The sequence below is a fragment of the Mobula hypostoma genome, chromosome 15 (assembly GCF_963921235.1).
Source record: "Mobula hypostoma chromosome 15, sMobHyp1.1, whole genome shotgun sequence".
Lineage (NCBI taxonomy): Eukaryota > Metazoa > Chordata > Chondrichthyes > Myliobatiformes > Myliobatidae > Mobula > Mobula hypostoma.
Genome location: NC_086111.1, coordinates 70110366 through 70131842, shown reverse-complemented (window position 1 = coordinate 70131842; position 21477 = coordinate 70110366). Strand labels below are relative to the sequence as shown.

Here is a 21477-nt window from a genome sequence, read left to right as displayed (position 1 = left end):
TTTTGGCTGGCGTGAATGGATTGGGCTGAGGGGCCTGGTTCCCTGTTGTACGATTTTGTAGAGCATGGGAACAGGCCATTCGGCCCAACCAGTCCATGCTGACCAAGGTGCCTCCCTGAGCTGATTCCATTTTCATTTGGCTTATCCAGGGTTCTCAACATTTTTTTTATGCCACAGACCCATACTATTAACTGAGGGGTCCAGGAACCCCTGACCTTTGGTATCCATGTACCTGTCCAAATGGCTTTCTGTTGTAGCAATTGTACCCATCGTTGCAGGTTACAGTGCCCTCTGGCAGCTTGTTCCATCACCATCTGAAAAACACGCCCCCTTGGGCACTGTCCCCCCTTTTAATTGTTTCTCTGTATCACCTTAATTCTGTGCTGTCTAGCTTTAGGCTCTTCTCCCTTGAGAAGACTGTGACCACTTACCTATGGGCCTCATGGTTTACTGTATAACCCCGTCTACATTGTAAGTACCATAAGATCATAAGACAAAGGAGCAGAAGTTGGCCATTCAGCCCATCGAGTCTGCTCCGCCATTTTATCATGAGCTGACCCATTCTCCCATTTAGTCCCACTCCCCCGCCTTTTCACCATAACCTTTGATGCCCGGGCTACTCAGATACCTATCAATCTCTGCCTTAAATACACCCAATGACTTGGCCTCCACTGCTGCCCGTGGCAACAAATTCCATAGATTCACCACCCTCTGGCTAAAAAAATTTCTTTGCATCTCTGTTCTAAATGGGCGCCCTTCAATTCTTAAGTCATGTCCTTTTGTACTCGACTCCCCCAGCATGGGAAGCAATTTTGCCACATCCACTCTGTCCATGTCTTTCAACATTTGAAATGTTTCTATGAGATCCCCCCTCATTCTTCTAAACTCCAAGGAATACAGTCCAAGAGCGGACAAACGTTCCTCATATGTTAACCCTCTCATTCCCGGAATCATTCTAGTGAATCTTCTCTGTACCCTCTCCAACATTAGCACATCCTTTCTTAAATAAGGAGCCCACAGTGCTCACCAGCGCCTTATAGAGCCTCAACATCACATCCCTGCTCCTATACTCTATTCCTCTAGAAATGAATGCCAACATTGCATTTGCCTTCTTCACCACCAACTCAACCTGGAGGTTAATCTTAAGGGTATCCTGCACGAGGACTCCCAAGTCCCGTTGCATCTCAGAACTTTGAATTCTCTCCCCATTTAAATAATAGTCTGCCCATTTATTTCTTCTGCCAAAGTGCAAAACCATACACTTTCCAACATTGTATTTCATTTGCCACTTCTCTGCCCATTCTCCCAATCTATCCAAGTCTCTCTGCAAACTCTGTTTCCTCAGCACTACCGTCCCCTCCACCTATCTTTGTATCATCAGCAAACTTAGCCACAAAGCCATATATTCCATAATCCAAATCATTGATGTACAACGTAAAAAGAAGCGGCCCCAACACTGACCCCTGTGGAACACCACTGGTAACCGGCAGCCAACCAGAATAGGATCTCTTTATTTCCACTCTCTGCTTCCTGCCAATCAGCCAACGCTCTATCCACGTATGTAACTTTCCCGTAATTCCATGGGCTCTTATCTTCTTAAGCAGCCTCATGTGTGGCACCTTGTCAAAGGCCTTCTGAAAATCCAAATATACAACATCTACTGCATCTCCCTTGTCTAGCCTACTTGTAATTCCCTCAAAAACTTGCAATAGGTTTGTCAGGCAGGATTTTCCCTTAATGAAACTATGCTGAGTTCTGCCTATCTTGTCATATGCCTCCAGGAACTCCGTAACCTCATCCTTGACAATTGACTCCAACAACTTCCCAACCACCAATGTCGAGCTGACAGGTCTATAATTTCCTTTTTGCTTCTTTGCCCCCTTCTTAAATAGCGGAGTGACTTTTGCAATCTTCCAGTCCTCCTGAACCATGCCAGAATCTATTGACTTCTGAAAAATCATCGCTAATGCCCCCGCAATCTCCACAGCTACTTCCTTCAGAACATGAGGGTGCATTCCATCTGGTCCGGGAGATTTATCTATCCTCAGCTTCCTGAGTACTTTCTCTGTCGTAATTGTGACTGCGCACACTTGTCTTCCCTGCCGCCCTTGAGTGTCCGGTATACTGCTGATGTCTTCCTCAGTAAAGACTGATGCAAAATACTTGAAAAAGCTTTTGGTATCCTCTTTGATATTATTTGCTAGCTTCCTTTCATAGTTCATCTTTCCCCTCTTAATGACCTTCTCAGTTTCCTTTTGTAAGCTTTTAAAAACTTCCCAATCCTCTGTCTTCCCATTAATTTTTGCTTCTTTGTATGCCCTCGCCTTTGCTTTAACTTTGGCTTTGACTTCTCTTGTCAGCCACGGTTGCATCCTTTTTCCATTCAAAAATTTCTTCTTTTTTGGAATATATCTGTCTTGCATCTTCCTCACTCCTTGCATAAACTCCAGCCAGTGCTGCTCTGCTGTCCTTCCCGCTAGTGTCCCTTTCCACTCAACTTTGGCCAGTTCATCTCTCATGCCACTATAATTTCCTTTACTCCACTGAAATACCGACACATCGGATTTCGGCTTCTCTTTCTCAAATTTCACAGTGAACTCAATCATGTTATGATCACTGCCTCCTAAGGGTTCCTTCACCTCAATCTCTCTAATCATCTTCGGTTCATTACACAATACCCAATCCAGTACAGCCGATCCCCTAGTGGGCTCAACAACAAGCTGTTCTAAAAAGCCATCTCGCAGACATTCTACGAATTCTCTCCCTTGAGATCCAGAGCTGACTTGATTTTCCCAATCCACTCGCATGTTAAAATCCCCCACAATTATCGTAACACTGCCTTTCTGACAAGCCTTTTCTATTTCCTGTTGTAATTTGTAGTCCACATCACTGCAGCTGTTTGGAGGCCTGTATATAACTGCCATCAGGGTCCTTTTACCCCTGCGATTTCTTAGCTCAACCCATAAAGATTCTGCACCTTCCAATCCTATGTCACCTCTTTCTAATGATTTAATATCATTTCTTACCAATAAAGCCACGCCTCCCCCTCTGCCTACCTGCCTATCCTTCCAATACACCGTGTATCCTTGGATGTTCAGCTCCCAGAGACATGCATCCTTTAGCCACGTCTCAGTGATGGCCACAATATCATACCTGCCAATCTGTAGCTGTATGACAAGATCATCCACCTTATTCCTTATGCTGTGTGCATTTAAGTATAACACCTTAAGTCCAGTATTTGGTACCTTTTGCTTTGATTGCACTGCAACTCATCCCAATGGCTGCAAATTTACCTCATCACCTGCCTGTCCCTCCTGACATCTTTACTGCTCACTATCTTAGACTTATTTCTGTTTTCCCCCTGCCAAATTAGTTTAAACCCTCCCTAACAGCTCTATTGAACCTTCCCGCCAGGATATTGGTCCCCTTTGGGTTCAGGTGTAACCTGTCTTTTATGAACAGGTCATACTTCTCGCAGAAGAGATCCCAATGATCCAAGAATCTGAAGCCCTGCCCCTGGTATCCTGGTATCTATGTATTTATGCACACTTTATTCCAGATCTGTACTTTAACCTCTAACTCAAAGTTCAGAAAGTTCAAAGTACACATATTATCGAAGTATGTACACATTATACAACCTTGAGATTCGTCTCCTTACAGGCAGCCACAAAACAAAGAAACGCCAAAATAACCTATTTAAAGAAAGACCATCGGACACCCAATGCACAGGGAGAGAAAATAAAACAAATCATGCAAACAATGAAAGTAAGCAAATAATGTTCAGAAATGGAGTTTTATGAAACCCACGAAGCCAGGCATCAGTGCAGCTGCTGTAACGCTGTTTACATAGTAAATACACGCTGGTATTTGTTTATTTATGCACATTTTTTCCATACCTTTGTTTTAACCACGAACTGTAGTTTTATATAATTCTTTATTCTTCATGTTGCACCCTGACCAACACATCACAGCAAATTCCTAATACATCCAAGTGTTTACTTTGAATGAAGTTGACCCTTGCTCCTTGATGATTTCATTAACCACCATAACATCATTCCTCAGCTTTCTGCACTCTGGGGAAAACAGTCCCAGCCTTTCCCGTCTGTAACTTCTATCACGGCTTTCTACTGATCGGTTAGTGACAGAATTGTTCATTGGGTAACGCTTGGAAGTTCATTCAAGCAACCTCTTTATGAGATCTCCAATAATTTCCACGTTTATCCATCTATAATGCATGCAGTCCTTTTCCCCCTCAGGTTAGGTGAGACCGGAGGTCATAGGTTAAAGGTGAAAAGTGAAATATTTCAGGAGACCCTAAGGGGGAATTTCTTTACTGGTGGTGTGAGTGTGGATTGAGCTGCCAGCAGATGTGGTGGATGTGGCTTTGATTGCAACATTGGAAAAAAATCTCTCTGTCTCCATCTCTGGAGTCAAACTGTCTACTGATATCTCTTATAAACCATGGTTATCTGGACTATACCTTTTCCCACACTGTCTCCTGTAGAAATGCCATCCCCTTTTCCCAGTTCCTTTGTCGCTGCAGCATCTGATCTCAGGATGAGGCTTTCCATTCCGGGACATCTGGGATGTCCTCCTCCCTTCACAGAACAGGGTTTCCCTTCCTGCACCACTGATGCTGCCTTCATCTGTATTTCCTTCCATTTCCCAGACAATGTGCAGGAAGATGGGACTAGGCAGAAGACCAGATCAGCACAGAATAGATGGGCGAAGGACCTTTTTGTGCTGTAGTGTTCTATGTAATAAAAGTGTCTTATGTTTGTCAAAGGCTACAGGAATGTGAACTGCAAAGTTGGGCTACAGCCATGTTTCTCATAGGCTAGCACGGATAGGATGGGTTGAATCTCCTCCTCTGCTATAACTCTTTACTGTTCTTGATGTTCACACACTAAATTGTTTTGCAAGAAATTAGTTTTTAAAACATTGATAAGTCTTGAATGTAGAGCCATGGACTCTAAATTCTCTTACTTTCTCAGACTCTAAATTCTCTTAGTTTATTTGGCAAATAGTTTTTGTCTATGATTAAACCCAACATTGGTAATACATTTAAAACAGTTGGAATTTACATTCTCACTCATTTTCCTTTAGGAATGCCTCTGGCTTCCAAATTGTCTGTCTCAACCATTGATTAATCCCAGTTGTGAGATTCTTATTGAAGTACATAGATTTCGCGATATACTATACTACCTTGAGATTCATTTTCTTACAGGGGTTCACAGTAAAATAAATACCATAGAATTTGTGGGGGAAAAAACTACACACGCAGTAGGGTGCCTAAGACTTTTGCTCAGGACTGTATTTGTCAACGTGGAGCAGAGAATGAGTTTGTAAATCTGGCGGGAGGAACGGATGTTGGGAATGGCGAGGGTGGAGCGCTGAGGGGGGCGGTGTGGGACAGGTGGCAAAGAAGGAGTGCCAGGTGTGGGGTGGCACAGGTGTAGACTCACCCAACCCTGAGACACCAAACAGGGTCATTTGATTCCAAACAATTGGCTTATTGATCATTACAGAATGTCTCTCTGGTGCTTCCCACTCCCTCCCCTCTCCCTTCCCCCTTTCCCAACCACGATTCCCCTCTCCCTGCCCCCTTTCCACTCAGTCCACGATAGAGACCCATTCCAGAATCAGGTTACATACAGTATGTGATGAAATTTGTTTCTTGCTGTAGCAACAGTTCAGTGCAATACATAAAATTACTACAGTATTGTGCAAAAGTCTTAGGTTCCCTATATATGTACTGAAGATTTTTACACAGTACTGTACTTGTAAACAAAGTCTGACAAACAACCAATGTGAAACAGAAGACAAACCGTACAAATAACGAATAATACTGAGAGTGTGAGTTACAGATGCCTTGAAAGAGAGTCTGCAGGTTGTGGAATCAGTTCAGGGTTGAGGTGAGTGAAGTTATCCTGGCTGGTTCAGGGTTGAGGGGTAATAGCTGTTCCTGAACCTAGTGGCTTGTGACCTGAGGCTCCTGTTCCTCCTTCCCATTTGTAGTGGTGAGAACAGAGCATGTCCTGGCTGGTGGGAGTCCTTGATGGTGGATGCTTCTTTCTTGTGGCAGTGCTGCTTGTAAATGTGCTCAACAGTGGGGAGGGTTTGCCTGTGATGGACTGGGTCATATCCACCGCTTTCTGAAGACTTCTCTGTTCCAAATGTGACAGCAGTGGCCTGTGAATGGTAGCAAACATTAACGAGTTAATAAAACCTTGATCAGTGCTTGAATTGCTTTTTGATTTGGTTGAATTTGAAAGTCCATGTCTCTGCCTGATTTTTGTTTTGAATGCGGTATCTCAGGATATCCCAACTTTACTGAGCATTCTAGAGATGGTCAAACATCCTCCTTCCAATCGAACTGAAAATAAGAACCAAAAGGTTCCAGGCTTTGTCACTTTAACAAGTGCCGTTAATCCCCAGATGGAGCCAGTCACGGCACCTCAGTGGCTCAGGTTGTGAAGCTGCTGCCTTATGGCTCCTCAGACCTTGGTTGCTCGTGACCTCTGGTGCTGGCTGTGTGGAGTTTGCACGTTCTCCCTGTGACTGCATGGGCTCCCCCTGTCCCCACCCCACCCCCCCCGCCCCGCCCGCGGAGCTCCAGTCTCCTCCTGTGTGTCACTGGGACACACAGGTCGGTCAGTCATTTGGCTGCTACAATGTTATTTACTTATTGAGATATAGAGTGGATTTGGCCCATCTGGCCCTTCGAACCACACCGCCCAGCAATCGCCCAGTTTACTCCGAGCCTAATCACGGGACAATTTACAATGACTGATTAACCTACCAGCTGGTCCGTCTTTGGACTGTGGGAGGAAACCGGAGCACCTGGAGGAAACCCACACATGGCACGTGGAGAACATACAAACTCCTAACAGGCAGTGGTAGGAATTGAACCTGAGTCACTGGTACTGTAGAGCGTTGTGCTAAAGGTTACGCTACCACGCCACGCCAGTTGTATGGGTGAGGGGTGGTTTGATTTGCCCTTGAAGAACAGCTTCTATCCCACTGTTGAACACACCTCTTGTATGAGAAGATCGATTCTTGGCCTCAGAGTCTACCTTGTTATGACCTTGCACTCTATTGTTTACCTGTACAGCACTTATTTTGCAGCCATTACACTTTTAAAGATTAAAGATTAGATTTATTTGCCACCTACACATTGAAACATATAGAGAAATGCGTCATTTGTGTCAAGTCAGATCAGTGAGAAAGGGCAGACTGCAAGTGTTACCATGCTTCCGGCTCCAACGTTGCATGCCCGCAACTCACGGACCCTAATTCATAGGTCTGGGGAATGTGGTGGAAACCAGGGCATTCTGAGGAGACCCACACAGACATGGGGAGAACGTACACTCTCTTATATATTATGTTCTACCTCAGTGCACTGTGTAATGATCTGATCAGTATGAACAGTATGCAAGACAAGCTTTGCACTGTATCTCATAGTCATAGAGAAGTACAGCACAGAAACAGGCCTCTCGGCCCATCTAGTCTGCGCTGAAACATTTCAACTGCCTACTCCCATCGACCTGGACCAGGACCATAGCCATCCACGTACCTATCCAAACTTCTCTTAAACATTAAAATCGAGCTCGCATGCACCCTGGCACTGGCAGCTCATTCCACAGTCTCACCAAGCTCTAAGTGAAGGTTTCTCTTAAACTTTTCATCTTTTCCCCTTAACCCATGATCTCTAGTTGCAGTCCCACCCAACCTCGGTGGAAAAAGCCTACTTGCATTTACCCTAACTATACCCCTCATCATTCTTTCTTGGTACATGTGACTATAATCAATAACAATCATATTAATAAGATAGTAATTGATTTATTGTTGTCACATGGACCATGTACATTGAAAAAGGTTTGTTTTGCATGCAGATCATTCCAAACATAAAGAGAATGAAGTAGCTACAAAGGAATAAACGATTAAAGAATGCAGAATGTAGTGTTACGATTGCAGAGAAAGTTCAGGCAGTCAGGAAGATGTGAGGGTCGCCAAACAAGGTAGACTGCGATATGATGGGATATGACAGAGAGAGTAGGCTTTCAGGATGTGTAGCAAGTCGTTAGCACGATGCTATCACAGCTCGTGGCATTCCACAGTTCAGAGTTCAATTCCGTTTGTACGTTCTTCCCATGTGCGCATTGGCGCTCCACTTTTCACCCACGGTCCAAAGATGTACTGGTTAGTAGGTTAATTGGTAAGTTGTCCTGTGGTTAAGGCTAGGGGTGAAGTTGGTGGGTCACTGGGCAGTGTGGCTCGTTTGGGCCGGGAGGGTCTGTCCCTTGCTGTATCTCTAAATCAGTGGTTCCCAACCTATGATCCATGGACCCCTCGATTAACAGAAGGGGTCCATGGCGTATAGACGGTTTGGAACCCCTGCTCTAAATCAATGAATGAGATCGATGGGATTGCATGGAGAGATGGGATAGGTTTGATTCCGAACGTTCCCATTTGTGTTACTGATCCTTGTATGCTGAACACCGAAATACATTTGATCTGTGGCTTCACTGTAAATTAAAAACACATGGGAACGGAGGGTTGTTCGAGGAAGTCTGATTAACAGCTCCGAACAGCACACACGTCTTTCAGCTTTATGGACCTTGTGATTGGTGAAGTTTTACTGTTGGCATGGTAGTGCGTTTGTTGGTCTTCCCCTCCTCCCCACCCCATCGAGGCGGGTCTGTCTTACCCCTGCCTGCCTGAGGCAGCTGGTCAAATTATCCTGGTGGGGAGTGGGACAGTTATGTCTGGAAGTAAGTGAATACTGTCTGTGGCAGACAGCAAGCTGAGGATTGGTTTTGAAGGTTACTGCTCTAAGCTTTGGATAGGGCCCTGCACAGGAATTTAAATTTGCCTGCTTCCAGAGGGATTCTTCTCGGACTGTGGGACGTGCCTGCTCTCTAATTTAATTGTACTTTTTTTTAGATAATTGATGGGTGCATGAGGTCTTCACTGACATCTCCCTCTTCCCAACTCTCTTTCACCACAGTCCAGTAACTCCAGCCGGCTGACTCCACCCTGGTAGCAAGCTTCCATTCTTACTCGGCAAGCGTTTGCCGCATTGGTTTTCCAGATCCTTGTTTATTGACAAATTTTAAATATCGTAATCATAAAGGAGAAAGGTTTAGAGTCGTAGAACACTACAGCACAGAACAAAAGCCCTTTGGCCCATCTCGTCTCTGCGAGATTATTACTCTGCCTAGTCCCCGCAAGCCAGACCTAAATTATACCCCACCATACCCCACCCATCTCCTTCCATCCACATACTTAACCAAAATTCTCTTAAATGTTGAATTCAAATCCGTGTCCACCGCTTGCACTGGCAGCGCGTTCCACGTTCTTGCCCTCTCACCCTCTGAGTGAAGAAGTTCTGCCTCAGCTTCTCTTTGAACATTTCACCTTTCACCCTTAACCCATGACCTCTAGTTATAGTCCCACCCAACCTCAATGGAGAAAGCATGCCTGTATTTATCCTGCCTATATTCCTTGAGATTTTGTAGGCCTCTATACAAAATGCCTCAAAAAGGTAGCATCTATTGTTAATGACTCCCATTACCCAGGACAAGCCTTGTTCTCACTGTTACCATCAGGGAGGAGGTACAGAAGCCTGAAGACACACACTCAGTGATTCAGGAACAGCTTCTTCCCCTCTGCCATCCGATTTCTAAATGAACATTGAACCCGCGCTCACTACTTTGTCTTTTTGTTTTTACACTTATTTAATTTAACATATATATTATATTATATATATATATATATATATATAAAAATAAAATATTTACTGTAATCCCCATTTCTCTTCTGTTGTTATGTATTGCATTGTACTGCTGCGGCAAAGGCAACAAATTTCATGATGTTATGCCAGTGATATTAAGCCTGATTCTGATTCTGAAGGCTCCCCTTATTCTCCTAGAGCAGGGAACCCCAACCTGGGGTCCATGGACCGCTTGGTTAATGGTAGAGGTCCATGGTATAAAAAAGTTTCAGAGGGATGAGGACTGAACACGTTCAATGTGACTAGTCTAGATGGGAATCTTAGATAGCATGGACCATTTAGGCCCCAGAGCCCGTTTCCATGCTGTATGGCTGTGAGATACAGTACACAAAGAGACTATTTGGCCCTTTGAGTCTGTGCTGCCCATTAGCCTCTCATTTACAGCAATCCTACCCTCATGCATTGTACCTGCTTGGGCTCTTAGCTCCCAGTGGCCATTGACGACCTCCCGGCTCCATCGTCCTCTAATGTCGATGGTATGGTTGGAGTTCATCAATGCTTCTGCAGTCCATAGTGTCCATTGTACAGAGATTCAGAGATTGGCCCATACGGCTTCACCGGCCTTACCCATTTCCACCTTTCACCAGGGTTGGACTCAAGCCCTCTCTCATTTTACTCTCCCCCTATTGACATCAGCGGCCCCTAGATCTCACCCTGGGGTCAGCCGAGCCTGAATGCGGGAGGAAAACCAGAGTAGCTGGAAGAAGCCCACAGGGAGAGCAGGCAAACTCTGCACGGACAGCATCCGGGAACCCAGTTTTCTGGAACGGAGAGCCAGCAGCACACTTCACCCACGGCACTATTCCGCCCTGTAGGTGAGATTTTATCCAAATAACAATCCCTGTTGAATGCAGCCTCATTTGCATTTAATGAGGGTTTGAGGGTGGTGAAGGACAGTTTAACGTACAGACGTGTTAGCTGTGCGTTTTCTTATTAAGGCCTCAGGACGTATGGGCAAAATTAGGCCTCAGGACATATGTCAAAATTAGGCCATTTGACTTCATTATTTGATCTGCTCCGCCATTCCATCATGGCTGATTTATTTTCCCTCTCAGCCAGGTTCTCCTGCCTTCTTTCCCACCTAACTAAGAATCTATCAACCCCCACTTTAAATATGCCCAATGACTTGGCCTCCACAGCCATCCTTGGCAATTAATTCCACAGATTCACCATCCTCTAGCTAAAGAAATTCTCCCTTTTCTCTGTTTTAAAGGGCTGTGCTTCTGTTCTGAGACTGTACTGTCTGGTCCGAGACTCTCCCACTATTGGAAACATCCTCTGCATGTACACTCTTTCTAGTCCTTTCCATATCTGGTAGTTTTCAATATGATCCTCCCCCACCATTCTCCTAAACTCCATTGATTACAGGCCCAGAGTCATCAAAATTCTGCTTATATGTTAATCCTTTCTTTCCTGGGATCATTTTTATGAACCTCTGGTGAATGTAATATTAATGGTCAGACACTTGGCAGTGTGGAGGATTTGAGAGATCTTTGTGTCAGTGTCCGTAGGACACTCAAAGATGCTGTGCAGGTTGACGGTGTTGTTAAGAAGGTGTTATGGTGTATTGGTATTCATCAGCCATGGGACTGAGTTCAAGAACTGTGAGGTGATGTTACAGCTAGATAAGACCTTGGTCAGACCCCACTTGGAGTACTGTGCTCATTTCTGGTCACTTCACTACAGAAGGATGTGGAAACCATAGAAAGGGTGCAGAGGAGATTTACAAGGATGTTGCCTGGATTGGAGGGCGTACCTTATGAGAATAGGTTGAATGAACTTGACCTTTTCTCTTTGGAGCGACGGATGATGAGAGGTGACCTGATAGAGGTGTATAAGATGATGTGGGGCATTGATTGTGTGGCTAGCCAGAGGCTGTTTCTCAGGGCTAAAGTGGTTAACAGGAGGGGCCGTAGTTTTAAGGCACTTGGAAATAGGTACCGAGGGGAAGTCAGGGGTATGTTTTTCACACAGAGAGTGGTGGGGGCGTGGAATGCACTGTCAGTGGCGGTGGAAGCGATACAATAGGGTGTTCTAAGAGCCTCCTAGATAGGTACATGGAGCTTAGAAAAACAGAGGGCTATGCTGTAGGAAAATTCTAGGCAGTCTCTAGAGTAGGTTACATGGTTGGCACAACATTGTGGGCTGAAGGGCCTGTAATGTGCTGTAGATTTCTATGTTCTATGTTCCTCTGGGCTGTCTCCAATGTCAACACATCCTTTCTTAGATAAGTTGCCTAAAATTGCTCTCAGTTGTCTAAGAGTGGTCTGATCAATGCCTTACTAGAGAAAGTCTGTAGACGCTAGAAATCCGAGCAACACACACAAAATCCTGGAGGGACTGGGCAGGCCAGGCAGCATCTGTGGAAAAAAGTACAGAGACCCTTTCGCAGACCTGCTGACATTCAGCCCATCAAATCCATTCTATCAGTCAGTGGTATCGCAGTATGTTCCATTTACGTCTTTCACTGCCCACTCATCTACCATAGACGTCATACAGGAAATTGAGTATCATTGTGTACTGATGGAATCTTGTGTCATTTAATTAATGCTCATGTTAATTATTTTTCCCTTTGACTTGCAGTATGCTATGCTGTTGTTGCTAGAAGCCAAATTTAGACGATTAAATATAAAAGCAGATTTAGGCTCTTTGAATTGGTGGGTTTGTGGGCAAGTCTGTGAATTTTACAAAGATGGGTGGAGGGACTGGTAATGTGGAGGCAACTGGGAGTCTGCAGAAGGACTTGGACAGATGAGAGAATGGGCAAAGAAGAGGCAGATGGAATACAGTGCAGGGAAGTGTATGGTCATGCACTTTGGTACAAGGATTTAAGGCGGTAGACAATTTTTTAAACAGGAAGCAGACTCAATGGGCTGAATGGCCTAGTTCTGCTCATATGTCTTCTGGAGTCTGCTGTACCATTCAGTCATGGAGATTTTTTTTCAATCCCAATCTCCTGCCTTCTCCCCGTAACCCTTAACTCCCTTACTAATCAGGAACCTTCCAGTCCCTGCCTCAAATATACCCACTGACTTGGCTTCCACAACCCTCTGTGGCAACAAATTCCACAGATTCACCAACCTCTGGCTAAAGAAATCCCTCCTTTATTTTCACAACATTTATGCCGAGAGGGATTTGTTGTTCAGGATAGATTTTACTTTGTCACATCGACATCAAGACATGGAGTGCAAGACGTCGTTTGCGTCAATGGCCAGCGCAGTCCGATGATGTGCTGGGGGCAGCCCGCAAGTGTCGCCACACATTTCGGCGCCAATGTAGCATGCCCAGGCTAATCCTAACCGATACGTCTTTATGGAATGTGGGAAGAAACCGGATTACCCGGAGGAAACCCATATAGTCACGGGGAGAACATACGAACTCCTTACGGACAGTAGTGGGAATTGACCCCCCCCCCCAACCTTACTGCTGGTATCGTAAAGCTTTAGGCTAACCGCTATGCCACTGTACTGCCCACAATTAGGCGTAGTCTGGGGAGACCCAGTGCAGTGCAGACTGGCCTCCTGGTCTCACTCTCTATTGTTAGCAAGGAATATGTGTGAGCATGTTGTTGGCAACTTCCTCCACCCTTAAAGCTTCTGGAATTATTCATAAGTTGGCATCTTGACAATGCTCCAAATAGCCAATGCCATACAAAGCTTTCAAGCAGACGCCCAACTTTGTATAAGCTCCTGTAGTAACTTGGCTTTAATAACTTCCAAGATCCTGGAATTCCTTCCTGAATCCTTGTCATTCCGCACTCCCTGAAACCTACCGCTTTCCCTTCGCCTAATCTGACACTTTTGGCTCTCACGTTTGCGGGAATACACTGCCGACATTTGAGGAGCAACTTGTCAATGTGGGGATTGGTAAGATATCCTGGAGTTTTGAGTTCAGTTTTAATGTTGTCATAAGCTTAGATACAGAAGACAGCATACACTTTCACACGCCCACATTCCAAGTGCGTACGGGTTTGTAGGTTAATTGGTCACATGGGTGTAATTGGCTGGCGCAGGCTCATTAGCCTGGAGGGGCCTGATACCGTCAGTACATCGAAATAAAATGAAATAAAAACTCCCAAGCCAGTGAAATGTCACTGTTGTAGCGTATGAAATATGGTGGGCACTGTAAGCTTTCACAGAGAACTGTGCGGTACTGAGAACATTTCCTTCTACTTGTGTGATTGAAGAATAGTTTTTGGTCTATTGAATGCTGAACCTCTAGGACTTGAGATGTTAGGTATAGTTGGACAGGGTAGAAACTTACTGCTGGATTGTAGGACTGAGGGGTGAAGCTGTAGAGGTGTGTCACACCATGAGGGGGCACGGATAATGTGAATGCACACAGTGTCGTTAAGTGGGGTCCCGCTTCTGTGTCTTTCTCTGTTCCTGTGCTTTGATGGAATCTGCTCATTCAGGGAGTGCATTCCACATCAGGATGAATTGTTCTGTGAAATAAAACATTCTTCTCTTCACCCTCTGGCTTTTTTTAGCCCAATTATCTTAAATATGCATCCTCTGTTCACTGTCCCGTGTCCGTCCAGATGGAGTTATTAATTTCCTCTGTGTTTGCTGTCGTTTCTGTCCATTTGCATTTCACTCTAATGTGAATTCAGCAGAACATAGACTGGTTCAGCCCTTTGGCTCAAGACAAACTTCTGTAGGTGTGTAGTGGAGAAAATATTGACTGGTTGCATCACAGTCTGATATGGGAACACCAATCCCCTTCAGTGGAAAATCCTACAAAAGTTAGTGGATTCAGCTCAGTCCATCACCGGTAAAGCCCTCCCAAACATTGAGCACATCTAAATGAAATGTTGTCAGGGGAAAGCAGCATCCGGCTTCAGAGATCCCCACCACCCCAGGTCATGCTCTCTTCTCGCTGCTGCCATCAGATAGAAGGTACAAGACCCTCAGGACTCTCACCACTAGGTTCAGGCACAGTTGCTACCCCTCAACCATCAGGCTGTTGAATAAAAGGGGATGACTACACTCACTTGCCCATTCATGGAGATGTTCCCACAATCAATGTTCTCATGCTAAGGACTCTTTATCTCATTATCTCATGTTCTCGTTATTTATTGCTATTTATTTATATTTGCATTTGCACAGTTTGTTGTCTTCTGCACTCTGGTTGATCTGTCATTGATCCTGTTATAGTTGCTATTTTCACAAGAAAACGATTCATAAGACCATAGGACCATAAGATAAAGGAGCAGAAGTCAGCCATTCGGCCCATCGAGTCTGCTCTGCCATTTTATCATGAGCTGATCCATTCTCCTATTTAGTCCCACTCCCCCGCCTTCTCACCATAACCTTTGATGCCCTGGCTACTCAGATACCTATCAATCTCTGCCTTAGATACACCCAATGACTTGGCCTCCACTGCTGCCCGTGACAACAAATTCCATAGATTCACCACCCTCTGACTAAAAAAATTTCTTCTCATTTCTGTTCTGAATGGGCGCCCTTCAATCCTTAAGTCATGCCCTCTTGCACCAGACTCCCCCATCATGGGAAACAACTTTGCCACATTCACTCTGTCCATGCCTTTCAACATTCGAAACGTTTCTATGAAGTCTCCCCTCATTCTTCTAAACTTCAGATTCACAAGACTGTAAGTGGTGACATATAGGTACTTTGATAATACAACTTACTTTGAACTTTCATCAAACCAACCCTTCCTTCCCACATAGCCCTCCATTTTCCTATCAACAATACATCAATCTAAGAGTTTCTTAAATGTCCTTAATGGATCTGGCTGTAGCGTCACTCGTGGGGGTACCATGCAAAACACTCTGTATAAAACCTACCTCTAACATAACCTCAATACTTTCCTCCAAACACCTTCAAATCTTGCCCACTTGTATTAGCCACTCTACCCTGGGAAACAGTCTGCTGCAGTCCACTCATTCTATACCCTTTATCATCTTGTACACCTCTATCAAGTTGCCAATCGTACTTCATTCCAAAGGCAAACGCCCTAGCTCACTCAATCTATCGTCATAAGACATGCTGTCTGATCCAGGCAGCATCCTGGTGAATCTCTCTGTACGCTCTCTAAAGCGTCCACGTCCTAATGGTGTGTGTTTGTGGGTGGGTGGGTGTGTGTGCCAGGGGAATACTCCAAAGTACAGCCTTGCCCTCTCACCCGTCCCCAACCACCTCGCCCACCTTTCTGTGACAGCCCAAACGCGCAAGTCAGCACCAGAATTCCCTGCCTGTGAACAATACCACCCTCGCTGTCGATGTGGACTGTGGTGTATTGGGAACAAGGATACTCTGAGGGCTGGCAAGGTCCACAGGCAGAGCTGGACAATGAATGCTTCTGGAAGATTATCAACTCGATAAAAGCCACCCTTTGGTCCATCCAAGACTTCCAGAACTGTAAGATGCCCCTAAGGGAATGCTGCCATTTGGTATGATCCGGGCTACAGGAGTTCTTGCTGAGAGATGCAATGAAGCCCATGTAAAGGTTCTGTTGGGGGAGGTGGGGGAGGAGCACAGTCTAGGCTCCCTCCTCTTCTGGACCTTGAGGTAAATTGGTTGATTATTGTCACATGTACTGAGGCACAGTTGCTGGGATGTGTTCCCTTGTGCTGAATTGTTTTATTAACTGAAAAATGATTTAAAGTTGAGAGTATTTCTCACATGTACATTGAATCAGACTCAGAATCAGGTTTATTATCACCGGCATGTGACGTGAGATTTGTTAACTTAGCAGCAGCAGTTCAATGCAATACATAATCTAGCAGAGAGAGAAAAATAATAACAAATAAAATAAATCATAATAATAAATAAACAAGTAAATCAATTACGTATACTGAACAGATTTTAAAAATATACAAAAACAGAAATACCGTATAATAAAAAAGTGAGGTAGTGTCCTAGTGTCCTGCAACATCCACCCAGGAATCAGATGGCAGAGGGGAAGAAGCTGTTTCTGAATCACTGAGTGTGTGCCTTCAGGCTTCTGTACCTCCTACCTGATGGTAACAGTGAGAAAAGGGCATGCCCTGGGTGTTGGGGGTCCTTAATAATGGACGCTGCCTTTCTGAGAGACCGCTCCCTAAAGATGTCCTGGGTACTTTGTAGGCTAGTGCCCAAGATGGAGCTGACTACATTTACAACCTTCTGCAGCTTCTTTGGTTCATGTGCAGTAGCCCCTCCATACCAGACAGTGATGCAGCCTGTCAGAATGCTCTCCACGGTACAACCACAGAAATTTTTGAGTGTATTACATAAAGAGCAAGTGGTTGTCTGTGTAGCAAGCTCCCCTTCTCCATGCATCTGATGAACCCAAAGGAACGGCAGAGACCGATACAGTTTGGCACCAGCAGCATTGCAGGAGTTACCAGTCATTGTTGAATCAACATAGGACTGTGTTGGGGACTCCAGCTCTGGATTTTTCCCTCGGGGTTTACTCCTGAAGCCTTCGCCGTGAGTGGTTATCGCTGCAAGGCAGTGAAGGTTTGAGATCAGAGTTTTTCCTTCTCCTAGATGAGCTGCCAACCACGGCTGACGAGCCCTACCTGCCCCTGGCAACTGGGTTTGACCTGCCCTTACCCTTCTCCTGTCAGTAGAAACGGTTCTGCTGGGCTTAGTAGCTAAGTCACACTCGAAGGCCTGAAGCTGGACTTGGTTGTCAGTGGATATTTGAGGCGCACACCACTGGGAGCATTTAATAGATTGTGGGAGCTTGTCCTCATGACCACCTCAGCTGGAACAATCTCAAGAAACTAATCAAGTGTAAGCTAAGTATAATTGATTGGTCAGCAAAAGATCTGACGTCCACTGGCCCCCAGCTGCTACAAACTCTGGACAAAGCATGAAGGTGTAACTTACTCCCTTTGCTTTTACCACGCCTGCACTCATGTAACTAGTTACCATAATAACGCAGAACACAGATTACAGTGCAGCTAGAGATCAGTTGTATGGCTTCTACACCTATCATTATGTTCGTATGTCTTTGCACCGTGTCCCATTAATTTACCCTTTCCCATATTTTCTTCATTTAATAGTTAACATGTAGCCAAATCTTAGTCATTATTGTTCCGGCAATTAAGTGCTTTGCAACAATAGTACAAAGTAATAAGTGTATGGTTAAAGGAGTCAATTATTTTAGGTGGAGCTTTTTCAAATTTATTTGTTCATTGTGATGTTGCCAGGAAGCTGTGCATTTATTACCCCACCCTAAGTGCACCGTGAACCTCAGCTGTCTTGTTGAACCTCTACAGAGACTTAGATCTTCGGTTGGACTGCATGTGAAGGATTGTGTTTAATTCTGGTCGTCCCATTGCCGGAAGGATGCAGAGATAGAGGAGAGGTTCACCGGGATGCTGCCTGGATTAGAGGGTATGAGATATAATCTGCGGTTCAGTAAGCACAACTACGAGGAACACTGCCACACGAAAGCAGCATCTATCATCAGAGACCCCCTCCCCCAACTATCCAGACGCTGCTCTCTTCTTCCTACTACCAATGGGCACGAGATATAAAAGCCTTACGTACCACCCCTCCGGCGCTACCCTACAAATATCAGTCTCCTGAACTGGCGTGGATAACTTCACTCACCTCAACTCTGAACTGATTCCACAAACTACAGACTCACTTTCGACAACTCATGTTCTCAGTATTGTTTGTGTTTGCACAGTTTGTCTTCTGCACGTTGGTGTCTGTCTTTGTTCATGTGTAGTTTTTGCAAATGCCTGCAAGCGGATGAATTGCAAGGTGGTTGGTGGTAACACATACAGTAGATATGTGTTACTGCCCATTATGCCACTGGCATTTAGGGCAGCAATGAAGGTCTGGCAGTGTTCAGGGCTTCCTTCATCATGTCAATAGTTTCCTCTTGGTTTTCACTGTAGTCGGTCATGCAAGTCCCGGGTGGAGACTCAGGAATACCGTCGCACTCAGATGTAGAAAGATTCTTCATTGCTGTTTCTGTAATAATTTTGTTTTACCAGTCAGGGTTGTTAGCCCTGAGCTGAACCCCCGAACCTGGAGGACCGGTGGACCACTCTTAGTCTGGCCTCTACCTGCTTGGCATGGGTGACCCTACCAAGAGCCAAAGCATAAAGCCCTGACTCCAGCCAAAGTAGTTCTGTGGGTCTTAGAGGCACGCAAACCTCCAGAGCACAACAAGCTTGTTGTCCTCTTGGGGAACTTTGATATTGAATTTACTTTGAGTTTAGAGGTTGGGGAAACTTGGGTTGTTCCCTCTGAAGTGTCAAGGGGTAGAGGGGAGACCTGATGAGAGATATAGAGTCTTTTTCACAGGGAGGAAATGCCAAGTACTAGAGGGCATAGCTTTAAGGTAAGACTGAGAAAGTGTCAAAGTTATTTTATCATAGAGTGTGGTGTTGGTCCTGGCGTTAATGCCGTGGTAGTGTTTGCCAGACGGAAGCAGCTGAAACAGTTTATGGTTGGGGTGACTGGTGTCCCTGAAAATCTTCCTGGCCTTCTTTCCACACCTGCCGCTATAAATGTCCTCAGTGGAGGGAAGTTCACGTCTCACAGATGCGCTGGGCGGCCCGTACCGCTCTCCGCAGTGCCCAGCGATCGAGGTTGGTGCAGGGATGGATGGGATACGGATCACCTGCAGGCGGAAGAGATTTAATTTAGTTTGGCATTGGCACGGAATTCGTAGGTCAAGGACTCTGTTTCTGTGCTGTACAGTTTTACATTTATTTATTTAATAAATGGTTGGGCACAGGAGTACATTCAGCCAGAGACTCATTCCACCGAGATGCAACACAGAGCGTCATAGGAAGTCATTCCTGCCTGTGGCCATCAAACTTTACAACCTCTCCCTTGGAGGGTCAGACACCCTGAGCCAATAGGCTGGTCCTGGACTTATTTCCTGGCATAATTTACATATTACTATTTAACCATTTATGGTTTTATTACTATTTATTATTTATGGTGCAACTGTAATGAAAACCAATTTGCCCCGGGATCAATAAAGTATGACTATGACTATAAATTCTACTGACTGTTGTACGTAAAAATCCCAAGAGATCAAGAAGTTTCTGAGATACTCAAACCATCCCATCTGGCACCGTCAATCATTCCACTGTCAAGATCACTTAGATCACGTTGTTTGGTCTGAACAACAGCTGAACCTCTTGACCGCGTCTGCATGCTTTAATGCATTGAGTGGCTGCCACATGATTGGGTGATTAGGTCTTTGCATTAATGAGCAGGTGTACAAGTGTATCGAATAAAGTGGCCATTGAGAGTATACACAAGTGGTTCTGCAGATGCCGGCAATTCAGAGTAAAACACTCAAAATGCTGGAGGAACTCAGCGGGTCAGGCAGTATTTGTGGAAGGGAATAAACGGTTGGCATCTCAGGCTGAGAGCATTCATCAGGATTGGAAAGGAAGGGGGAAGAAGACAGAATAAGAAGTTGTGGGGAGGGCGTACAGTACAGTGCAAATGCATTCGGCACATATATCTAGCCGGGGGTCTGGGAATTTTGCACAGACTGTATTTGTCGATGAGGAGCGGAGAGCGAGTTTGTAAATCTGGCAGGGGCAAAGGATGTGGGGAATAGCGAAGGTGGAGTGCTGCGGGAGGGGTGTGGGACAGAAGGAGTTCCTCAGGTGGGTGGTGGTGTGGGTGCAGACACACCCAGCCCTGAGACACCAGGCAAGGTCATTTGATTCTAAGCAATTGATTTATTAATCATTACAGAATGTCTCTCTGGTGCTTCCCGCTCCTTCCCCTCTCCCTTCCCCTTTTCCCAATCATGACTCCCCTCTCCCTGCCCCCTTCCCACTCTCAGACCCATATCAGAAATAGGTTTATCTTCACTCACATACGTCATGAAATTAGTTTTTTTTTGCGGCAGCAGTACAATGCGATACATAGAATTACTACAGTACTCCGCAGTGCCCAGCGATCGAGGTTGGTGCAGGGATGGATGGGATACGGATCACCTGCAGGCGGAAGAGATTTAATTTAGTTTGGCATTGGCACGGAATTCGTAGGTCAAGGACTCTGTTTCTGTGCTGTACAGTTTTACATTTATTTATTTAATAAATGGTTGGGCACAGGAGTACATTCAGCCAGAGACTCATTCCACCGAGATGCAACACAGAGCGTCATAGGAAGTCATTCCTGCCTGTGGCCATCAAACTTTACAACCTCTCCCTTGGAGGGTCAGACACCCTGAGCCAATAGGCTGGTCCTGGACTTATTTCCTGGCATAATTTACATATTACTATTTAATTATTTATGGTTTTATTACTACTTATTCTTTATGGTGCAACTGTAACGAAAACCAATTTTCCCCGGGATTAATGAAGTATGACTATGACTATTTAGACATACAGCACCATAAAAAGCCCTTTTGGCCCATTGAGCCTGTGACTACTAGCCCGTGCATCTTTGGAATGTGGGAGGAAACCCGAACACCAGCAGGAACCCCACACAGTTACAGGGTGAAAGTACAAGCTCTTTACAGGCTGTGGCAGGAACTGAACCAGTGTTACTGGTCCTGTAATAGAGTTATGCTTACGTGCCGCCCTGTCCTTCTAGGTACAATCCTTCTGCTGAAAATGCTCCCCGTGGTTTATTTGATGTAGAGGGCCAGGATTTAGTACCTTTCGACTAACCTGCTGTTTTGCGACATTACTTGGTTGTGTGGACTGGAAATCACCAAGTGTATTGGCCCTTCAC

General features: G+C 45.2%; 1 protein-coding gene across 4 annotated transcripts in view; it reads left to right on the top strand.

Moving 5' to 3' along the window:
* The window catches only part of LOC134356953 (plexin-A1-like), a 462148-nt gene that overhangs the window by 145872 nt on the left and 294799 nt on the right, over nt 1–21477 (top strand). The gene's annotated exons all lie outside the window — the stretch shown is intronic.